This window comes from Chanodichthys erythropterus, chromosome 16 (genome assembly GCF_024489055.1).
Source record: "Chanodichthys erythropterus isolate Z2021 chromosome 16, ASM2448905v1, whole genome shotgun sequence".
NCBI classification, from domain to species: Eukaryota; Metazoa; Chordata; class Actinopteri; order Cypriniformes; family Xenocyprididae; genus Chanodichthys; species Chanodichthys erythropterus.
In genome coordinates, this window is record NC_090236.1 from 39,583,481 (window position 1) to 39,608,841 (window position 25,361).

Here is a 25,361-nt window from a genome sequence, read left to right on the forward strand (position 1 = left end):
GAGAGGGGCGCAGAAACACTCAAGACAAGACATTCAAATGAGTCAGTTTTGGGGACAGCCACGGGACACATGTTGAACTGTTGGTTGTGCAACACAATGATGCCCCCACCTCTACCAGAGGAACGCGGGAGATCAAATAATCCATAGCCAGCAGGAGTCAATTCATTAAAAAGAAGACCATCAGATTCTTTGTGCCATGTTTCAGTTAAACAGAAAAGGTCCAGCTTGTGTTCTAAAATAATGTCAGCTAAAACAACAGCTTTGTTGTTAACAGAGCGTGCGTTAAACAGTATACTGCGTTACAAGTATACTTAGCATACTTTTTTTTACTAGGGTTTACATATTGTTCCCCTATACTTACACGTACTTACTTTATAGGTACACTATAATTATTGAATGTTACGCTGTAAATTCCTTGTAATTACACAGTACTTTACAGAAAATACTTCAGTTTTACTTCAGTGCGCTGACAGTATGATCATCCACTGAAATCAAAGACTTTTAATTGAAACTGAATGTTCCATACGGGCGTGGTTTGTGAGCGTGACACGAAAGTATGGGGAAGCTTCTTGAAACGGCATCACAAAAAAAAAAAAGAAAAGAAACAAGAAGAAGAAAAAAGCATCAAATACGCAGGAACAGACACGGCAAAAACAAAACACTTTATTATTCATACCATTGTATACAATTGGACAATTGGTGAAACACGTCTATCTATCTGTCTATCTATCTATCTGTCTATCTATCTATCTATCTATCTATCTATCTATCTATCTATCTATCTATCTATCTATCTATCTATCTATCTATCTATCTATCTATCTATCTATCTATCTATCTGTCTATCATGTGGTATTTCACGGATCATATATATATATATATATATATATATGATCCGTGAAATATCACATGTGTCGAATCTGTTGCAGTCTAACATCTGCTGGAAATCCAGGTAAACATCTGCGTGCCCGAGCATGTCCGTAATTATCTCCAGATGATTCATAACACCTGTTGATACTCCGAACAGACGAAGAATCTCCCAGAAATGACGATCCTTTGAAGGCCACGTATGTTAAAACATGAAGAAAGTGTTAATGAGAAAGGGTTATTGAAAACGAATATGTTTCTGAAGGTTTGCTCCATTTTCTCTTCAGTTTTATGCTGTTGATTTTTGTGATGCGAAATCGAAAGTATTTTCGATTCAGACATTAACAGTAGACAGATAGATGAGGCCTTTCGCGAATGTGTATATTATTATTATTATTATTGTCAAAGAACCAAAATCTGTTATTTTTAAATTTAATGTTTCAGCTCATTATAGCAATTATGATTAGTACAGTATGACTAATAATTCATGTTACTTTTACTCAATTATTTTAGGATCTTTTGAAAGTTATGAATTCAACCATCATTGTGGACTTGAAATAATGATTAAATGACAAACAATTCAGCAATTAAAGATTGTGAAAATATGATTGAAATGATATTAAACTGCAATAAAACAAATTAAGTTTAAACAGTGTAAATTTCTGTTCTCCAGTGAATTCATTTTTAGAGTCATGAGTCAGTTAAACTCATTAAACAATCTGAAATTATTAAGACCATTCAGTTATTTTACATGACAATATATTTGCATCTCACTTTCTTCTATTCATTGTTTTTGCTGTTGTGTCTAACTCATCATTCTTAATTACAGTATTTTCATGTTCTTCATCTCTGTAAAATCTTGTCATTTCCAGGTCCTGCTGAACGATTGATTGTTTTCTCAAACCAGTGCTGATCAGAGGAGCGAGGAAAGGACTCTCTCTCTAAGATGAGTCTCTCAGAGAAACACAGGTAAGACTGCGTCTGTTTCACACAGTCATTTTAAACTCTAATGGAGTTTGTTTTTCCCTGTGAACAACAAAACTCTAATCATTGTTTTATATTTCTTCATTTGCCACAGGGCTCTATAGACAGTATCACAATTAACAATTTGTTAATTACCTTCTAGACGCGACCACACTGAACTAATCCAAATACATGACTTTGACTTTTTTTTTTTAACATATTTAATCTCACCAGTAAAATAAAATGATCATTAACTATAAAACTGTAAATTGTGTGAGTGTGTGCATTTCTGTGGAGGATTAGATAAAGACACGGATGTGTTTCAGACACAGTTGAACCTCCTTTTCTAACAGGGACGTGCACAGACATTTTTGGGGGCAGGGGCTCAAGTGGAAAAAAGGGCACTTCTCATAATTATTTATTTAAAAAATAATGAACCCTTAAATATATTAAGACAACTTTGACTTCCCTTACACTCACACAGTTGTTTTATTCTCCACAGATTTCTACAAAATAATTAGTTCACACAGAGACCATGGTCTTCTTTAGTATTCACTAGGTTTATCACAAGAGAAGTCAACAGCAACTATTTTCAAGTATCTATTTAGAATAAATGACTGTAACAAGGAGAGGGACATAGTTTTACTAATAATTTGTTTATTTTGCACAAATCAATACATCGTTTTAATTTTGTTGGTGTTATTGGAATACTTCTTTCATGAAGTGGACAATTTTAAGATCGTGGTCCATTTTTGCTTCAATGTCTTTTGCTCTGTTGGAAAGAAAACTTTTAACCCGAACCCTACACATTTAGATGGAGTTTGTTTTAAGCCTACTACCCTCCGTCTGTTTGCATCAGTAGATTTCTTCTAAATTAACCAATACAAGCTAATCTGCATATTTAAACACATCAAGATTTTTTTTTCCTCAACTGTTACTAATACATTATATATTATAACAAATGCCTGCAGAGGGCGCCAAAAGCCTGCTGATTTTTGTTGTTAGACAGCACAGCACGATCAAATCCATGATCAAAGCCAACTATGATTAAAAATATATTAGTTAAATAATAATATTCGCCCACTTCTTTGTGATAGAAATGCTACAGCTACTGTAATTTCTTCAACAAGAATATGTGGACATCAAACATGCAAAGACAGAGCGAGGGTTTAAACTTTTATTGATGTATTATCCTGTGTAAGTGTAGATTTAAGAATAGCATTATGTAGCTAATGCTGTATTAGGCTTTTTATATAGTTTTAATAAACCATGCATCCTTAGAAAACTGTCTAATAATGCGGTTTATGGATGCGCATCCATGGAATGCTCCTCTTCTGGTATTGACAGCTCACCTGATATCTTTACCATGGTTCAAAACACAATGCATAGCACAATAAAATAACTGAAATTATAATATGACATAAATTTCATTAGTATCAAATCAGGTAGATGTGTTGATGGTGGTCAAACTATTAATGCAGCGTTAAATGTATAAATAACCCTTAAATAGCCAAAACCTTCAGGTTTGTGAACACAGGCTTGCCTACCTAAAAAAGAAATGCACGGGATGCATCCATCTAGGGCTTTTTTCTTTTTGTATTGTATGTATTTGTATTTATTTATTTATAGAGCACTTTCCAGGCTACTCTGTAGCTCCAAAGTTCTGTACATGGTATACAAAAATCAATAATTAAAATACAAACAGACAAACAACACAACAAAACACATGCTCAATAATAATCCTCATCAGTGATGTTAAATGCTTATATGAAAAGTTAAAACGCCAAAGAATACAGATGTAATTTTAAGCGAGTCTTATAGACCTAGTGTAGAGGACGATCTAACCTCGAAGGGAAGCATATTCCATAGTCTTGGACCAGTGACAGCAAACGCACGGTCTCCTTTTGATTTAAAACGTACTCTTGGGATCACTAATAAAAATTTATTTGAAGATCTCAACATTAAACGTGATTTGTATGGCTTAATGAGCTCCACCAAATATTCTGGCGCCATTCCATGTAATGCCTTAAAAACATACGTTAAAACTTTGAATTGGATCCTATAATACACTGGTAACCAGCCTAATGAAGACAACAGTGGAGTAACATGATCAGTCTTCTTAGCCTTCATAAGCATTCTAGCTGCTGCGTTTTGTACAAGTTGAAGACGTGCAACATGAGTCTGACAATTTCCACAATAAATAGCATTACAGTAATCTATTCGGGAGAAGATAAAAGCATGGATGACGCTTTCTAAGTCGCTAGTTGACAGAATTGATTTTAACTTAGCTATTTCCTGCAGATAGAAGAAACAATTCCGAACTACAGTTTTTATTTGACTGTCAAATTTTAGAGATGAATCAAAGATGACTCCCAGATTTTTCACTCTGTCCTGCAAATGACAAGCCCATGGACCTAGTATATCAGTTTCCGCCTTGTTCAACGCTGACCGGCCAAAAATCATAATTTCCGTTTTACGTTCATTTAACTGTACCAAATTGTCTGCCACCCAATCTTTAACTTCATCCAAACAGCTACGGAGTGTAGCACAAGAATCAGTACAGTTAGGTTTTAGAGGCAAGTAGATCTGCGTGTCATCCGCGTATAAGTGATACGAGATACCATATTTTTTGAAGATATGCTCCCATTGGGATTAATATATTAAAAACAAAATAGGGCCCAAAATGGACCCCTGGGTAACCCCACTGGTAAGATTTTCTGGATGTGATGAGAAATTACCAACCTTCACTATAAAAGTTCTTTGCTCTAAGTAAGAAGCAAACCATGAGTAAACCATACCTTGTATTCCAACAAACTGCTTTAACCGGTTCAAGAGAATCAGATGATCAATCGTATCAAACGCAGCAGAGAGATCCAAAAGTATTAAAGCAGCATGGTTCCCTGTATCACTTATGAGCAACAGATCATTCACTACCCTTAAAAGTGCTGATTCGGTACTATGTCTACGTCTAAAGCCTGATTGGAATTTATCTAAAATATTATGCTTAGTTAAATAGGTAGTTAATTGTCTAAAAACTATTTTCTCTAAAATCTTAGATAAAATAGGAAGTTTAGATATAGGACAATAGTTTTTTTTAGGTCGTAGACATCCAAATTGTCTTTTTTAGAAGCGGCTCAATAATGGCTTGCTTTAAACAGGGTGGGACAACCCCATTATAAAGACTACTATTAACAATTGATAAAATACTCGGACTGATAATATCAAGGCAGTCCTTTAATATACGTACAGGGACAGTGTCACTGGGACAGAATGAACGCTTCAAATGACGAATAAGATCATGAATTTCCATCAGTGACATAGTTTCAAACTGACTAAAACAGAATCCTGTTGTCTCCATTACACTTGATTTAGAGGCAGAAATACCAATACTGGCTCTAATCCCATTAATCTTCTCAACAAAAAACTTAGCAAATAGATTACATGTTGCTAATGAGGGAGTCAAAGTTACTTTCATTCTAGGACAAAGAAGTCTGTTGACCACAGTGAATAACTCTCGTGGGGACTCAGAGCTATTAGCAATGATATTAGCAAAATAGCTTTCTTTAAAATGCTGTACTGCTTTTTGATATTTAATCAAACTATTTCTCAAAATTTGAAGTGAAATATGCAATTTATCTTTGTTCCACTTTATTTCTGCTCTTCTACACTCTTGTCTTAAAGCTCTAGTCTGTTCATTCAGCCATGTTTGCGTATTGATTCTTTTTTCCTTCTTTTGATATGGTGCAGCGAGATCTAAAATGTTAGAACAGATAGAGTTAAATGTTGTAGTTAATTCTACTGGATCAGTAGAAGGTTGTGCAGACTCAATCCAAGGGATTGATGGAGCAGCAATATAAGCATTTAAAAATAGAGATGTCTTTGAGGGAGAAATAATGCGATAAAACTTAGCAGGCGAAGAAGGGGATTGACATATACTCGGAAGCTTTGCATTAAATACTACTGGACTGTGATCTGAAAAACTGTTTACCATGACATCAATATCACAAACAGAAACTCCTAATGATAAAACAAGATCAAGAGAATGACCCTTTTCATGAGTACTACCCTTCACACACTGAGTCAAATTAAATGAGTCCAACAATCCAAGAAACTCTTCTACTAAAGGTTTTCCCGGGCAACAAACGTGAACTTTTGGTAACACTTTACTTGAAGGGGTGTGCATAAGACTGACATGACACCTTCATAATCATGACATGACACATGTCATGAATATGAAGGAGGTTTTATGAATGTTTATGACAACTGTCATTAAGTGTCATTCGCTCAATTATGTCATTTTTAATGCAAAGATGACATTGTTTGAGATGTCCGAGTTATGACAACTTGACATAAACCAATACATCATAACCTGTCAGTGTCTTTGTCATGACAACTTGACATTATTTAGCTTTATGGGTTAACATTACATTAAACTGTCATGTGGTTGGTTTTGACATTGGCTGTCATGAGGCCATTATAATAGTGTCATGAATATGTATCTTGAGCTCAAGTACAGTGGTACAAATTGAACTTGTCATTAAAATGTCATTAAGTGACAATACTCTGACAAATAATTTTATAACAGCGTCATGACTATTTTTCATTTCATGTTTTTTTTTTTTTTTTTTTTTTTTTTAAGTTTCCTCCAACAGAAGGTCAGATAATAGCAGAGGTGTCAAGTAACGAAGTACAAATACTTCGTTACCTTACTTAAGTAGAAATTTCGGGTATCTATACTTTACTGGAGTAATTATTTTTCAGACGACTTTTTACTTCTACTCCTTACATTTTCACGCAATTATCTGTACTTTCTACTCCTTACATTTTAAAAATAGCCTCGTTACTCCTATTTCATTTCGGCTTGTTTTCATTCCGGCTTGGAAAAAAAAACTATCCAGATAAATCGTGCCATCTGGATAGAGTGAATTTGATTATGGTTGGATGAGAATAAACATATACAATTCTGACACCCTATTGGGTTGTACGCGATCCAGCGCACCTGCACGTCACAAATCACGTCAAATCACAAATCACATCACACTCCAGCTAGGACGACAGTGCTGGGGGTCGTTACTCGAAAAAAATTATTTCTTAAAAGTTATTATTTCTCTACTACTGGCTCATTTAGGCTATCAAACGGGTGCTTTCTCTTCATCCTCTGCAAATTAAGCTAGGTAGTTCGGTAGAGAGACGTTTGAATAAATTAGCGTATACACCGGTTTTTAAACTTTTTTTTTTAGCGCGACCCTTTTTATTTATGTGACCCATAGTCATATACAACCATGTAGCTAAACAAGCCAAAACGAATTAATATAAAACGAAACTGAAGGTAAACCTGCGTTGCTCTCATGGTGTTATACCTCTCTCTTTCGGTGAAGTGGAGCAGTGCTCTTGCTGAATGACACGGATTGCACTACGGACTATTGTTCCTTTTATATGTTTTTTTTTTAAACTGTATTTTATTTTTTATAACGAACAAGCTGTGATGTCACGTTTCCAGTGCTTTGTTGTGTGTGCGTGAGGCGCGGGCGCGATCAAACAGCTGTCTTTGCAGGGGACTTGCCTCATCGTCATGGCAACGGTTCGTGGCCAGGTCAGATTACGTCAGGCCCTGCGTTCCATTCGGAGGGGCTCATCCCTATGCCCTAATCCCTTCAAAGTGTTTACCCTCCGGAGTGAGAGCTTCGAAGGGATGAAGGGTGTAGAGGTCAAAAATACTCCTTTTTTGGAACGCACTTCTGCGTCATCTTAACGAGACAATCAAGGAGGATAGATTGCGCAAGTTGCGCCCTTTGTTTAACGTTAGTTTATTTTTATTTTTTTTGGTTTATCGCACCATAATGTATATTGTGTCTATGTATTTGAAACATTTGAATGGACTGATAAAGGGAGCTGTAAAGTATTTTTGTTGAAGTACAATGTCGTTTTGACCATAATAATGTACTAAATCTAACTCGTATAAATATTACAGTAGCTAGTATAGAAAAATACTATACATATATTTATAGGTAAAATCGAACTCCGAGCCTCCTGTACCCATTCTGTGAAGACAAACAACTTCACTGTGCAAAGGATCATGGGGGTCCGAAGTGTCCATCAGTTATACCTTTCGAAATCCTTCATTCCGAAGGGCCCTTTAAAGTGGCCAGTTTTGAACACTTCGGTTTGGAACGACCTTTCAATATGGCGGCCATGATTGTTTTCACTCCGAAGTGCCCTTCGGAGGGCGATATATCCCATTTGGAATGCACCGAGAGTTTGTTGCCGTTTGTTGGATGCTCAGACGACCAAACAAACGCCGATTAAACATGTTCAGTCTGGTAAAAACAGACTCCAACCAATGCCAACACCTATCCAACAAGCTCCAACAGACGAATTTGTTGGCATTTGTTGGTGCGGTGTGAACTGAAACAGCTGAAAACTTTGGCGGGTTGGCGGGTGTTAATGTCAAGCCCTGATTGTTACTAAGCCTGCCCTGGGTACAACTACCCACATTTTTCTTGTCCGCTGCCCTCACAGATTCCTGCAGTTAAGCTTGGATGTACATTTACATTCCAATAAAGGTTATTGATGACATTTTGAGGAGGTGGAGTGCACAATAGACCCCTGTGACACGGCCTAAGCTTTTGTCCTTAATGGCATTTTTTTCCATTACATTACTTTTACTTTTATACTTTAAGTACCAGTACTTTTACACTTTTACTTGAGTAAAAAGCTTGAGTTGATACTTCAACTTCTACAGAAGTATTTTTAAACCCTAGTATCTATACTTCTACTTGAGTATTGAATGTGAATACTTTTGACACCAGTGGATAATAGACAATTTCAAATTTCGTAAAAAAGATGACACTGTTATAAAATAATGGTAACACTTTATTTTAGGGTCTTTTAACTAGTTGCTTATTACTATTAGCATTCATATGGCTAAAATATTGGCTATTTATTAGTACTTATAAAGCACATATTAATGCCTTATTCTGCATGATCTTATTCTACATTCTTAATCCTACCCAATACCTAAACCTAACAATTAATATTATAATAATAATATATAATATTATAATAATATAATAAGCAGTAAATTAAGAGTTTATTGAGGGAAAAGTCATAGTTAATCGTTTATATATGTGTTCCCTATACTGAAATGTTACCAAAATAATGTAATGTAATGTTAACCCATAAAGCTAAGTAGTTTTTTTAAGTTTGATAATTAATCGGCTATGTCATGTTTATGACAGGTTATGATGTTTTGCTAATGTCAAGTTCCCTTTCAGTCGGTCACGTTCAACGTACGTCAGTAGTGACCGACGAATTGGGATATCGCTAGAGAGCCCCTATCAGCTTCGAGAGAACTAAACCAAGCCAATGGAATTGGCGTGCGATATTTGCATAATGCGCACCTCCCCTAACAAGTGGATATAAAAAGGGGGGCAGATGCAATCGCACTCTGTCTTTCGCTTCGGAGCCTACCTGGTGTCCTGCGGCTGTTTGAACTTCAAGCCTCTGAAGAAGTTTCGGCGCTTGTGTTGGTGTGACGACGCCTGCAGCGAGGTCGCGAGTTGGAGTGAGCCGGGTGGAAACATCTACTGTTTTCCCAGCGTTCCGCTGTAATTCCACTGGTTGGTCTGCGATTTGGTCTGGTTCCTCCTGTGTTTTTCTAAACACGTCGTGACGCTCCCTGTGTGTCTCGACACAAAAGAGCTGAAGTTTCCCCTTCTAAAAGAGCTTCACAGACAGACACTGCGTCTTTTTCAAGATGTCATTCTGTCTGTGCGTTTCTGGAGGCGGTCGTTTCCTATCCTCTCTGATGGCCACGATCACTTTCTCTCATGTCTGCTTAGCGTGCTGAGACTGTGTTTGTGGGTGGTCATATTTTCTTATGGAAATATGTCCACGTCGGCACGCTGTCTGGCGCTCTAGATGCACGGTCGAGACTCGGCTGCCTTTAATGAGGTGGAGTCCCCTCACTTATTCCCCGATCTAGTTATTTTTCTGAATCAGAAAAGTGCTACTGGGTGACCAGAGGATCACAGTGGGGCAATACCCGCCGAGTCATTCTCCATGGGCCCCCCACTCCTCTAGTGCATCGCAAACATGTTGTGACTATGTTCGTGGGTGGATCATGTTTAGATACATGGCCACGTCGGTGCGCAGGGTGCCGTGTGTCGTCCAGTTGGGCGGCCACGTTCACTGTCCAACATGGCTGGTAGCTTCTGCATGTGTTGCTGGTCCTCCTTAAAATAAATATGGAGGACCTAACATCTTAGTCAGGGCTCCAGCAGAGGATCAGATGTCGACTGCTACATTGGAGAGAGTATTGTTGGGCTCTGAACATGAAGATGAGGCTGAGCGTCCCACGGTTGTGGCGTGCTCATGCCGAATCGGATTCAGACTTGGCAACCATGCTTTCCCGGGCCCCTGGGGGTGTCGTGCGACACGTACTCGCCTTGCCCCGCCCCCTGGCTTAGCCCGGATGTGCATGAAAAAACTTTTTGTGTTTGTCGCCTTTTTTGGCGTTAATATGGAACGCCAAGAGGGTCATAATCTGCACTACAAGTTTTTTCTCTCTCACTACCCCTTAGGGTGGGGTGGCAGTGCTACGGGCACACCACCTCTGCCCTGCATGAGTCTTGGCCCCTGGCAAGTCTGCAGTAGGTCAAAGCACTCATTGCATGTGGGTAGTTCTGAGTCGGGGTTGAGCTACGCAGGATGCAAATCAAAGCGCAGGCCCCTGGCCAGACAATGTCCACCATGGTGGTCCAGAAACACCCCTGGCGAGTCTTGCTGGGATGTGCCGTCGTCAAAGTGTGCTTTCTCGATGCGCTCATCTCACAAACTGTCCTTGAACCCAGCCCGCTCATCCCGCAGTCACCTGACTAGCGGGAGACGGTCCTGGAGATATGGCGACCTGGAGCTGACGTAAACGGTTCTTTCTCCCCCGGAGGAGGGCCGGGTGGAGAATTGGTCTGTTCCGCCGCTGGCTCTCCGGAGTCCAGCGGTACCCACTAAGAACTGTTTTACGATCCTCTACGTCCCAAGAGTGTGGCTGGCGATGTGCAGCGCCCCGCGTTGCTACTCCCAGCCCCCTCTCACCTCACCATACGCACTGCTACCTCGCAGAGTCTGATCACACTCTGGGCCGCTACCACGCCGCCCGAGTCGGGTCCCCGTACTCTGGTTCGCTGCCCCACCCCCGGTACGTCTGTGGTGCGTTTGGTTCTGCTGGCTCGGTGTCTGGAGGCCTGGTTAGTGCCCCCAGCCCGTTCCGCTGGCTCATGCGTACTATCAGACTTGGCTATGCGATTCATTTCGCCCGGTGTCCTCCGGCGTCCAGGGGTGTCCACTTCACTTAGGTGTCGTTGGACATTGCACCTGTTCTCCGAGTGGAGATTGCTGTCCTCCTGGCGAGGGATACAATCGAGCCGGTTCCTCCAGCCGATTTGAAGTCAGGTTCAGCCCTACTTCATTGTACCCTTAAGGGCGGTGGGCTATGGCCAATCCTGGATCTGCGCGTCTTGAACCGGTACCTTCAGGCTGCCGTTTAAGGTGCTCATGCAGAAGTGCATTTTCGAGTGCGTCCGTCCCGGGGTTTGGTTTGCAGCATTCGACCTGAAGGATGCATACTTTCATGTCTCGATTCTGCGCTCGGGTCGAGCATGTCAGTACAAACTCCTACCCTTCGGGCTGGCCCTGTCGCTCCACGCCTTACACGGTTGCGGAGGTGGCCATTGTTCCCCTCAAGGAACAGGGCGTTCGCATTCTCGACTGCCTCGATGACTGGTTGTTCCTGGCCAGCTCACGAAGCAGTTGTGCGTACACAGGGAGATGGTTTAGCTCACCTCAGCCTGTTGGGTCTTTGGGTCAGCTGGGACAAGAGCAAACTCGCCCCCGGGCAGAGGATCTCTTTTCTCAGTCTCGAGCTAGACTCGGTCGCCTGGATTGTGCGCCTCTCTGAGGAGCGCATCCAGTCAGTGTTGAACTGCCTGAGTTCGCTCAAGCGCAGGATGGCGGCCCCACTGAAAGACTTCAGAGGCTCCTGGGGCATGTGGCATCTGCAGCCGCGTTTCGCCGCTCAGGTTGCTCCATATGAGGCCGCTTCAACACCGGCTCCGCGACTGGGTCCCGAGATGGCCGTGGCAGCGCAGCACGCTCAGTGTCCTCGTGACACGGAGCTGCTGCCCTACTGTCATCCGGTGGTCGGACCCTTTGTTCCTGCGGGCGGGAGTACCCCTTGGACGCTGTGGTCCACACAGATGCCTCTACCACCGGATGGGGGGCCATGTACAACGGGCATGCGGTTCGGGTCTTGGACGGGGCCTCGACTGCATTGGCATATCAATTGCCTCGAGTTGCTAGCAGTATGTCTTGCACTGGGCTGCTTCAAGGAGCTGCTGTCAGACAAGCACGTACTGGTCCGCTCGGACAAGCACGGCGGCCGTTGCGTACATCAACCATCAGGCTGGTCTACGCTCCCGTCGCATATCGCAACTCGCCTGCCATCTCTTGCTATGGAGTCAGAAGCATCTGAGGTCGCTTCAGGCCACTCATGTCCCAGGTGTGCTTAACCGTGCAGCCTACGAGCTCTTACGGCAGCCTCCACTTGCGGGCAAGTGGCGGCTCCATCCCCAGGCGGTCCAGCTGATCTGGCACTACTTCGGCGAGGCCCAGGTAGTCCTGTTGCCTCCCCAGGAACTGCCCTCGGCCAGTGGTTTTCCCTGACCGGCGAGTCGCTCGGCACGGATACCCTGGCACTCAGCTGGCCCCGGGGCCTACGCAATATGCGTTTTCCCCCAGTGAGCCTTCTCGCACAGCTCCTGTGCTAGGTCAGGGAGGATGAGGAGCAGGTCTTGTTAGTGGCTCCATATTGGTCACTCGGACCCGGGTTTCGGACCTAATGCTCCTCACGGTAACCACATGATAGCTGGTTCTTCCCGTGTACTCGCTTCCACCAGCCGGTAGACGCGTTGAACCTGTGCTCGTGTCGGCTTGCAATGCCACTCCCGCCCCCTGGGCAGGATATGTGCATCTGTTGACTCCAGTCGTGTTCCCCGTTCGGTGAACCCTGTCGAGTTCCTCCACCTCCACCTTCGGCTCGGGCATTGCGGAGTGTCTGATGCCAGACCAACATCCATCTTCGATGTTGTCTGTTGGTTGGGTTCCATATGTTGCAATCCCTCTACGTGAGTGATTCCATATGTGTATTGTCCACGGTTACTCCCTACGGTGAGCCCGTGTCTTTCCCTTAGCAGAGCTTCTGCTTTCTCCTGTCAGATGAGTCTCCCCCTACTCAGGTGGAGCCATCCCAGGGACTCATATGCGTTCTGACCTGCGGGCCAGTCCATATGTTTTCCATGTAAATTCCTTCCCCTCTGGGTAGGTAGTGGTTTCCGCAGCGTTCCTTACGGGTTCGCTTCCCCAGTGTAGTCTAGTTTACTTAGTGGGTATATCGGAACAGCAGTAGACTTCCCGGCGTAAGCTCGCCCCCTTCTCCGTCCCCTTGGTGCGACGGGCGGCTAGAGCCTGCGCTGGGCACTGGAAGGGGTTTCGTAACTGTGGCGTTTTAGTTGGGATCCCAATTCGTCGGTCACTACTGACGTACATCGAACGTGACCGACTGAAAGGGAACGTCTCGGTTACGTATGTAACCCTCGTTCCCTGAAGGAGGGAACGGAGACGTACATCCCGTCGCCACAGTTTCTGTACCCTCGCTGCAGTGCGGACACCGGTTGTCTCCTCAGCGAAAAACAGAGTGCGATTGCATCTGCCCCCCTTTTTATATCCACCTGTTAGGGGAGGTGCGCATTATGCAAATATCGCACGCCAATTCCATTGGCTTGTTTTAGTTCTCTCGAAGCTGATAGGGGCTCTCTAGCGATATCCCAATTCGTCGGTCACTACTGACGTACGTCTCCGTTCCCTCCTTCAGGGAACGATGGTTACATACGTAACCGAGACGTTGTCATGACAAAGACACTGACAGGTTATGATGTGTTGGTTTATGTCAAGTTGTCGTAACAAAGACATCTCAAACAATGTCATCTTTGCATTAAAAATGACATAATTGAGTGAATGACATTTAATGACAGTTGTCATAAACATGCATAAAACCTCCTTCATATTCATAACACGTGTCATGTCAAGATTATGAAGGTGTCATGTCAGTCTTATGCACACCCCTTCATGTAAAGTGTTACCGAACTTTTTTCGCTTCTCATTGCCAGACAGTAGTTGCATTTTCGCGGGAATAGTTGTCACAAATTTTCAGCCAGCAGCAAACTCGAGGTGAGGCGAGGTGGGGTGTGGGGCGTGAATGGCGTGTCGCGGAGTGAGGGCATCTGAACTCGAAAAAAACAAACTGATGATATAATATTTTTTTTATTTGTTTTATTCAGTAAATATTTTTGTTTGACAGGGAAGCTGTGCGCAAATAGGAATATATATTCATTTATTTAAAAAAAAAAAAAAAAAGCACCCCAGAAAAAAGGGCACTTTCTCTTGAGAAAGAAAATGGGCAGGTGCTCACGCCCCTTTTTTTTTTGTCTATGTGTGCATGTGCCTGTTTACTAAAGTGTTTTTTAGTGTCATTAGTATAAGATCAGAATCACGTGTGTCCAGCTCTGTGTGTCTGAAGAGTGATTGGTCAAAAAGTGTAGGACCAGAATTCAGTGGGGAAAAACCATCATCTAATAAAAGGTATTTTGTGTTTCTAATTTCTGATCACATACTGACTGTGTTAAAAATGTTGTATCAGTGAATACCAAGCATGAAACATTTTTAGATATAATATTTATCATGTTTTCAAGTTATCAAGTTTTCATGGCTGATTTTTTTTTTCTAGCTTTCTGTAATATTTTGCCTAGAAAATCAGTCTTTTATTGTATTTATTTGATTACAGTCTTGAATATGAGACATCAGACTCAGACATTCAGACTCATGAGAACCACAAGAATTTCAAAGACAATCTCCTGTGGATCTTCCAGGTAGGAAAACACATTTTCATAAATGTTTAATATTTATAACAAACAAATATTATTTGTTGTTGAACAAAGAAATTATCACTTAATTTTCATTTTAAGCACACTTTTTTTTTATTTTTTTTTTTTTTTTATTTGTGAAAAATAACAGCTGGTTAGCATGTTAGTGTTTTAACAGGATTTATTTTTTTCTGCTGTAATATAATTATTGAATAAATAGTGTTGACCAAATGTAGATATACAGTTTGGTTTAAATTGTGTTATTCTGTCTTTTTTCTTACTTTTGTTTGTAGGATCTTGAGAGCAAAATAATCACATTTCTGAAGAAAGAGCTGGAAAAGTTTAAGAAAATATTACAAAATGAGAACAGAGAAAACTTTGTGAAGGACTTTAATGAGAATAGATGCAGTATCAAAGCAGCAGCTCTTGATCTCACACTACATTGCCTGAGAGAGATGAAGCAAGATGAAGCTGCTGATGCTCTAGAAGGTCAGAGACTCATGACCATCTGTCAGATTGACACTTATTAATGTAAACTATCTATAAAACTATAAATTGTCTAAAACTATTTGTTTTTTGTTCCTGTGTTTAGTTGATCTGGTCTTCATTCATCAGCTAAAATGTGGCCTAAAGAAGAAGTATCAATGTGTGTTTGAAGGAATGGCGAAGCATGGTGACTCCATACTTCTGAATAACATCTACACAGATCTCTATATCACTCAGGGTGGCAGTGAACAGGTCAATACTGAACATGAGGTCAGACAGATTGAAGTTGCTTCCAGGCGTCATGAATCTCAAGAGATTCAGATTAAATGCACAAATTTGTTTGAAGCTCCTGAACGAGAGGAGGAGATCCGACTGTACTGACAAAAGGAGTCGCTGGCATCGGAAAATCAGTCTCTGCGAAAAAGTTTGTTCTGGACTGGGCTGAAGGAAAAGAAAATCAGGATATCAGCTTCATATTTCCTCTTCCATTCAGAGAGATGAACTTAAAGGAGAAAGAAAAACTAAGTTTGATGGACCTTATAACTCATTTTTTCCCAGAGACAAAAGGACTGAACCTTACAAGAAGGAATCAGTTCAAAGTCCTGTTCATCCTTGATGGATTGGACAAATGTCGCCTTCCTCTGAAGTTTGATTGTAATGAGGCGTGGAGTGATGTATCGTCACCAGCCTCTCTGGATGTTCTCCTAACGAACCTCATGAAGGGAAATCTGCTTCCTTCTGCTCTCATCTGGATCACCACCAGACCAGCAGCTGCCAGTAAGATTCCTCCTGACTGTATCGACCGGCTGACAGAGATACGAGGATTCAGTGATGCACAAAAGGAAGAGTACTTCAAAAAAAGATTCACGGATCAGAATCAAGCCAACACAATCATTGATCATGTTAAAAAATCAAAGAGTCTCTTTATCATGTGCCACATCCCAGTCTTCTGCTGGATTTCAGCCACTGTTCTCCAGAACATTCTGGAGGAGAAAAGAAATAATGATGTGAAAAACAATCAGGCTGATGAAATCTCTAAAACACTACAGGAATCAAACACTGAAGACAATCCCAAGACTCTGACACAAATGTACACACACTTTCTCCGCTTTCAGATCCAGCAGAGCCGCCGAAAGTATGATGCAGAATACGCAGCAGATGTTTCCTGGGATAAAGACACCATCCTTTCCCTGGGGAATCTGGCATTTCATCAGCTGGAGAGAAACAATGTGATCTTCTATGACACAGACCTGGAAGCCTGTGGTATTGACGTCTATAAGGCATCAGTGTACTCAGGCATGTGTACCCAGATCTTTAAGAAGGAAATAGGGATCATTCTTGGTACCATGTACTGTTTTGTTCACTTGAGCATTCAAGAGTTTATTGCAGCCCTTTATGCACATCTGTTTCTAGACATCAACAAGAAAAGTGTGTTTGTTCATGAGTCTACAGAACAGCAAAACAAAAATGAAACCATGATTGATTTTCTCAAGACTGCAGTGGATGAGGCGCTCAAGAGTGATAATGGACACCTGGACCTTTTCCTTCGCTTCCTGCTCGGTCTGTCAGTTCAGTCCAATCGACGACTCTTACGGGGTCTGTTGACACAGCAAGATGCCAATGACCAGGTCAACAAGGAAATAGTTCAGTACATCAAGCAGAAATTAGAAGATGATCCGTCTGCAGAGAGATCCATCAATCTGTTCTACTGTCTGAATGAACTGAACGACCAAACTCTGGTGAAGGAGATTCAAACCCACCTTAGAAAAGGAAGTCTCTCATCTGGTGATCTTTCACCTGCCCAGTGGTCTGCTTTGGTCTTTGTGTTGTTGACATCAGAGGAAGAGCTGGAGGAGTTTGAGCTTCAGAAATTCAAGAAATCAGACGTGTGTCTCATTAGATTATCGGCAGTCATCAAAACCCCCAGAAGAGCTCTGTAAGTCATTTAATATGTTTAATATGTTAATATGTTTTGCTCTCATCTGAAAAATGCATTTATCTACATTATTCTATAGTGATTCCCCATCATGAACATGATTTTAACCCTGTAAAGCCTGACATAAATAATAGTCTGAAAAATCTTTTTTTTTTTTTGTTTGTTTTTTATGGAGACATAAAGACAGGATTTATCAATCCTTTAAACAAAATATAAAAGAACATTTAAAATTGTTTTCATATTTGTTTTGCACATATGATACAACAGACATTTGACCCATATAGTATTATATATTTGTTCATACTCATACTTTCCTTTGCATTATTTCACATTAACTTCTAAACGATTAATTTGTCTGGTTCATCAGCCTTTCCTTAACGTTGAAAGCTCAGCAAAACAGCTGATCATAGCTCTACAGGGAGGGTTTTTATTTCTCATCTCCTTAAATATATCTAGTAATAGAGCTAATGCAGGACTTTCTTTCATTTTATGCAAATATTTATATTGATTTTCCTTATGCAACAATTACTAGCACACAGAGATACATACAACATTAATACAGATCTACATACATATTCCAGATCCTAATACATACCCACACAGACACACCACTACAACAATAATAATAATAATAATAATAATAATAATAATAAAGATTTGTTAAAATAAATAAATAACATAAATAAGTGTGGGGGCTAGTAATTATTCTATTCTACCCCTAATGAAAATTCAAAATAAGATAAAAAGGGCTGCCAACCTGCATAAATCTTTCCAGAGGAGCCTTGAATAGTATATTTAAGGTGCTCAAGTTTGAGATATGACATCACCTCTTTCACCCAGTGTTTATGAGATGGGAGCACTGCTTTTTTCCAACTGGCTAGCCAATAATGTGGAGAATGCAATGAGCTCTATTTGATTAATGTTTAGCTGCATTTCTTCTGGCACTACACCAAAGATGGAAGACAGAGGATTCGGATCAAGATCTTTCTTGCATATAAATGAAAAAGTTCTGAAAATGTCTGACCAGAATTTTGTTAATTTGGGGCATCCCCAGAGCATGTGACTCAGGTCTGCTGGTTCCAGACAATATATTTTAGCCAACTTACTCTTAGACAGATGGAGCCTATGAAGCTCCTTAAACTAAGCGGTTCTTTGAATGTTCTCATACAGGATAGACACCATACCCCTAAGAGAAGGATCTATGTTTAACAGATCATCTATCCAGCCACCATCTGGTTGGTTCAAAAGAAGGAGAGAAATGTTTTTTGACAAAACTACAGACCTGTAAATAAAAAAAATAAAAAAATTGGACTGAGGGATCTCAAAATCTGTTTTTAACTGCTGAAATGAAATAAACACGCCGTCATTTTCAAAAAGGTCCTTAATACGCTTGACTCCTTTTCTAGACCACAACTGAAATGCAGAATCTACAAGGGAGGGAGGTAACATAGGGTTCGATAGGATGGGTGCAGAGGGCAAAGCCTATTTACTATTAAAGTGAAGTCTGAACTGTGACCATATTTTAAATGATCCACGAATAATTGGGTTATTTGTTTAATAACATTTGCTTAGGGGTATCGGGGCACCAAGCAGCAAATGCAATGATATTGGGTGACATGCGTGTTGCTCCATAAGTGACCAAACTGGAGCTTCCTCACTCAGCGTATCAGAGAGCCAGAATGTCAATTTATGAAGACTAGCTGCCCAGTAATAATACAAAAAATTTGGCATTGCCAATCCACCCTCCTCCTTTTTCCTTTCCAAATATTCTTTCCGTATGCAAGGATTTTTTTAACCCAAATAATCATAGAATACAATTACTCAGATCCTTAAAAAATGATTTAGGAGTGAAGACTGGCACTGTCTGTTATAAAAATAGGAACCTTGGTAAAATTGTCATTTTAATGGAGTTTATCCTCCCAGCCAGAGATAAGAGTAGGGTTGACCATCGTACCATGTCCTTTTTAGCTTTGTCTAATGCTGGTTTAAAATTATTGTTAAATAGATCCCAATACCTGCGTGTTACACTCACACCTTAATAGGGGAATTTGTCGAGACTTACTGAAAATGGAAAAGATTGGAATGACATTTGATGTGTTCTTTCATTAATAGGGAAAAGAAGACTCTTTGTTAAATTAATTTTATATCCTGAAACACTCCTGAAATCTGAAATAATTGAAAGAGCAATCGGTATAGAGAAATTTGGATTAGACAGAAAGAGGAGGAGATCGTCCGCATAGAGCAGAAGTTTATGCATGTGTCCCTCCCTTTGTATTCCAGTCAAACCAGCCATATTCCTTAGTATAATTGTGAGGAGTTCAATAGCTACGTCAAAAAGCAGGGGGGACAGAGTGCATCCCTGCCTTGTCCCCCTAGAAAGCGAAAAGCATTTAGATATTATATTATTTGTTCGAATAAATGCTTGAGGCCTGGTATATAGAATTTTGATCCATGAACAGAACATGGGACCGAAGCCAAACCTTCTAAGTGTTGTAAACAAATAATCATATTCAATTCTATCAAACGCCTTATGAGCATCTAAGGATATTAGGATCTCTGGAATAGTATTTTCCTTGGGTGAGTAGATCACATTAAATAAGTGATGGAGATTACTAAATAACTGTCTGCCAACAATAAAGCCAGTCTGATCAGGATGAATTATCTTACTCATGACTGGCTCTATTCTGGTTGCCAGCGCCTTGGTCAGGATCTTATTGTCACAGCAAAGTAAACTGATCGGGCAGTAAGATTCACATTTAAGTGGGTCTTTATCTTTTTTAAGAAGGACCGATACAGTTGCCTGTGTCATGGTCGGGGGAAGAAACTTTGAATCAAGGACCTCCTCGAATATTTTACTCAGTAGAGGCATTAATTTGGATGAACATTTCTTATAAAACTTGGCCGGGTAGCCATCAGGGCCTGCATTTTCCAGATTTTAGTTTCTTAATTGCACTGTCAATCTCAAGAATTGTTTTATTGCCTTCCAGAGCGGATTTGTCAGATTTATCAATGGATGGCAACTCTAAGGTGTTGTAAAACTCTTCTATTCGCTCAGTGTCATTCACCTTAGAAGTATATAGTGCCTCATAGAAAGATTTAAACTGATACCCTGCTGGTCTGTAATAATGTTGTTCTCACTGTCTTCAATTGCCGGAATAAAACCTGCTGCTGCAGATTGTCTCAATTGATAACACAAAAACCTGCCAGCCTGCTTACCATGTTCATAATAAATCTGATGTGATTTCAAGTAAAGATCTTCTGCATGCTCACTAGTCAGAGAATCAAATTCGGATTGTAACAGGAGTCTCTCCTTATGCAGGTCATCAGAAGACAATGTTGAATGTGACTGATCAATTGCATTTATTTTATTTATTATTTCTGTAATCCGCTTTGATTTGTTTTTTTTTTTTTTTTTTTTTTTTTGCACTAGCTTGATATGAGATAATTTGTCCCCTCACAAATGCTTTCAAAGTATCCCATAAAATACTATAACTTATCTCCAGGGATTCATTTGTCTTGAGAAAGAAGTCAATTTGAGCATCTATAAATTAAACAAAATAGTCATCTGCCAAAAGGCTTGAGTTTAAGCGCCATATACACTGGGGGATTACATTACCTGGGAAACGAAGCTTTAGTAATACTGGACTATGATCTAAAAATAACTATGCTGTCATACTCTACTTGTGTCATTAGGGGGAGTAGTTTCCTGTCCAACAGAAAATAATCAATCCTGGAATATGTTTTATGTACCGGTAAATAGAAAGAAAACGATGAAGTTTCGATGATGGATACTTAAATCTCCAGGGGTCACTTACACCATATGTCTGGAGAAATGAATTGATGCATTGCGCTGATTTACTTTCTGCAATAATCGTGGAACTAGAGCAATCCAGAGCTGGGTTTAAGACACAGTTCAGATCTCGTCCTGAAATTAAATTATATGTGTCAAGACTGGGTAAAAGTGAAACAAGTTTTTTTTCAGTTGAGACGCATTGTTGCTATGATACGGAATATCTGCGGCACTGTTACTTGTAACCGATTTCGCAGGTAATTTGTTTCAGACTAAAAATGTTGACAAAATGTAGAGTACTTGCTATGTATGTTCGGAGAACAGCAATATTAATTTCTCATCCATTTTGTTCCGTTCTCTGCTTGTTGATGTCGTTGTACAGCAAGAATGTTGTGACGGTTGGTGTTGTATTTGTCCTGCCCCTCCTCCACTCTGATTGGACGGCTGGCTAAAAAGTGACAGTCACAGTCATTTAGTTTTAAAAATCTGACCCCGGTGACAGTTTCCTTTGTTTTTAAAAAGTGTTCCCTTCATCTCAGGGGCATGAGACTCTGTGACTTTTCTTAAATAATCTATCTAAACATGCACAAAAAATCTGGGCTTGATTTGGTTGTTCTAAAGGTGTGTAAAAAAAAAATCACCATTTAGGTCCTTCAAGGTCAGATTGACCCAACATTGAAAATGAATGGGAAAATTAAAAAAATTACTTTTTTTTTTTTTTTTTCCATTTCATTTGTCAAAATAAATAAATCCAGTATAAATCTGAAATGTTCTACATTTCAATAAAGGTCTGGTCCTTGACCATAAACACAAAGCCAAACGAACGTTCTGTCTCAAACACACACATACACACAAACACACATACACACGTGTGACTGCAACAGAGAACATTTTTATAGAAATTGGTAAATAAAATCAACAAAACTGGCCTAAATCTGAAAAATTCTGTCTGGGCCTTGACCATAAACACAAAGTCGAACGCACTTTCTATCTCATACACACACACATAAACACAAACACACATGTGTGTGTAACTGCAACAGAGGGCATTTCTGTAGAAATTGGCAAATAAAATCAATAAAACTGGCATAAATCTGAATATTTTCTACATTTCCATAAAGGTCTGGTCCTAGACCATAAATACAAAGTGGAACGAACATTCTATCTTATACACTCACACATACACACACATAAACACAAACACACACAGTCCCTATTGCCCTCTATTGGAATTATGTGGTCATTGCACTTTTTTATTTCTTTAACTATAATTCCTAAAGTTTTTTCACAAACCTGTAGATGGTAGTATTCTATCCCTAACACATAGAGCAATGTCCAAATACAATTTAGATTTAATTAAGTTCATCATTAAAGTAATTTCAAAATCAAATTTTCATAAGCCAATTTTTGGCATTGCTAAGAAATCGTGCAGTAAATAGATAAAAAAAAAAAACTACAAAATATCCACAAAAAACAGCATAAATGCATAGTTGAGAAGTAAATAAAGATATATAGTTTATAATATAAAAAATGTCCTTATGCAATCGCTCTGTAAAAGTTTGGACTAAAAAGGACTAAAACGTCGGTACAATTAAGATGCGCTTAAGGGTTAATGATATTTCACCCATTGGCCACCCTGCTGCTCTCTAAGATATTGCCATTGGCCATCAGTTGACCACTATGAACAATCAAGAAAACTTAAATTGCTTTAATCCAGTAAATGTTAATCTTGACATATTAATAACAAATACAATTTCTTAGGTTCTTAGATTTAAGTAAACTTTACTTAAATCATTAAAGATTTAAAAGCAAAAAGGCGTGTACAACAGCATGGAGGTATTTTTGTATTTATAGTGAAAGGCCTTTAACTTACTATAAAAGTGTGAACTCTCTCATCTAGTAATGTCAGTGCACTCAAGTCAATAATACTGCTGAATATTAAGTGTCCCCAACAAAGCAAGCCAAAGGCAACAGTGGCAAGAACCCAAACTCCATCAGATGACAGAAATAGAGGAGAAATCCTTGGGAGAAACCAGGCTCAGCTATAAAGCTTTAAAAAGCTATAAATCTTAACACATTTGTTTTCTTCAAACATGCTTCATTCTATCTAGGACATTTGTCACTGAATAAAAAATACTAAAGAACAGGAAATAGTAGTTTTAGGAAATGAGTAATGTTAGTTTAGCTCAGCGTCTTTACTGCATTTATGCTGTTTATGTAAAAAAAAAAAAAAAATTTGTATATAGTATAATTTATATATAATTTATTTCTCTTGTAAATGACTGTAATTTAACAGACAAAAGCTGTTCAGCTCTGGCTGCAGTTCTTGGATCAGATACCAATCTGAAAGAGCTGAACATGAACAATAATAATCTCCAGGATTCAGGAGTGAAGCGGCTCTGCGCTGGACTGAAGAATTTAAACTGTAAATTGGAGATACTGAGGTGAGTTGAGCCACAGGTGTCACATGACGAGAGTGAGGTGCAATGACTGACAGGATGTTGTCATTTCTGTTCTAGACTCTCTAACTGCAGTGTAACAGAAGAAGGTTATAAAGCTCTAGCTTCAGCTCTGAGATCAAACCCTTCACACCTGATAGAGCTGGATCTCACAGGAAATGATCCTGGACAATCAGGAGTGAAGGAGATCAGTGATTTACTACAGGATCCAAACTGTCAACTGAAGACACTGAGGTGAGACGGAATGAAATAATGAACATAATTAACAAAATATGCAAGTTAACAAAATATGCAGGCTAAATATTGATAACAAATATAGAATTTTAGTCATACAATAAGTTGGACAATTTGTTGCATCAAAATGAAAAGTACTGGATGAAGCTAAACATGTGATCATTATAGATCTGAGTCATTGTCTTTTCTCTTTCTGTCTTCAGTCTGAGTGAATGCAGAATTAAAGAGAAACAGTGTGTCATCCTGACTTCAGTTCTGAAATCAAACCCGTCACACCTGAGAGAGCTGAACCTTAGTGAGAATATAATAGGAAACACAGGAGTGAATCACTTATGTGACGTACTGAAGGATTTACACTGTAAACTGGAGAGATTGAGGTCAGTAACATTCTTCACATACAAGAATCAAAATGCTTAAAATCACTTCAACAATTGTAACGAACTTAATGAATTAGCTCAAATTATGGGTGAAATATATATAATTAAATCATAAAGCGTTATTATGATATTATAATATAAATCAAACAAAAAGGGAATTATGCATATGTTAATTACAACGGACTATAATTAACTATATATAAATAAAAATATATAGTTTAGAATTAGTTCTAGTTTATTAGATCGTTAAATTAGACTGGTGCAGTTTTGCCCAGCAAGTCCGATTTTCCTTATTAATTCTTAAAAAAAATATTCTTCTGGCCACAAGGAATAATTTTCTATTCTAGCACTAAAGTACAAAGCATATAGTTAGCAAAATCGGAAACATAAATGGGACTGGGTTTTTTTGTGGCAAAAATCAAAACTGACTCTCACTGCATAAGAGACAAACACGTCCAATTGTCTTTCAAAAAATGTATTTCTTGCAAGAAAGGTCAGACAGTCATACAGACACACAAGTAGCTGCAGAGTGTGAGACAAAGAATGAAAGCTTCCCCTCACTTTTATATCTCTAACCGCCGAGGCTGAAGCCTCTGCCCTTTTACCATATTAGGAACATGATTACCTCTTCAGTGTTTTTCCACCTGTCACCCAATGAATGCATACTTAAGCACTTCTGAGAAAAACAAAATCATTTAACCATAAGCATATAAGTAAAATCATATGGAAATTATACAGAAACTCAAAATTTCCTCCACAGTTTTCTTAATGAGCATCAACAGAGACAATATATCATGAATCTAATGGATTTAATATATGAAACTTACAAATATACAGCTAAATATAACAAGAAGGTATACTTGGAATAAAACAAAAGTAAATCAGGAAAAACAGAGGTGATCAAAGAAATGGCAAATTACAGACAGTTAAAACCTTTGAGAACCAACACGGAATCACTTCAGAAAATGTAAGCTTAAGCGCAGTGGAAGAAATGGTTCTATACTTGCATATAGGTAATTTTAAGTGCTGTTGTTCATACGCCGTTCGGCAGGAGTTTCAGTGTGTCCGAGCTGGAGCAATTGGTCCTTTTTCGAGGAAGGGTCTTCAGCTGGATTTTCAAATAAGGTTTAACTTAAGAGTAAGTTGGCCAGAAAATAAGAAAGAAAGAGTCTGTCTCGTAGGTAATGAAGAGTGAGACGACAAGAGAAGACGAACTGATGAAGAAGGCACAGAGAAGACATTAGCACTGAGGCGCTCACGTTGGTTTTATATAGA

General features: G+C 39.5%; 1 pseudogene; it reads left to right on the forward strand.

Annotated features, from left to right (window-relative positions):
• The window catches only part of LOC137003839 (protein NLRC3-like), a 45,269-nt pseudogene that overhangs the window by 14,358 nt on the left and 5,550 nt on the right, over nucleotides 1-25,361 (forward strand).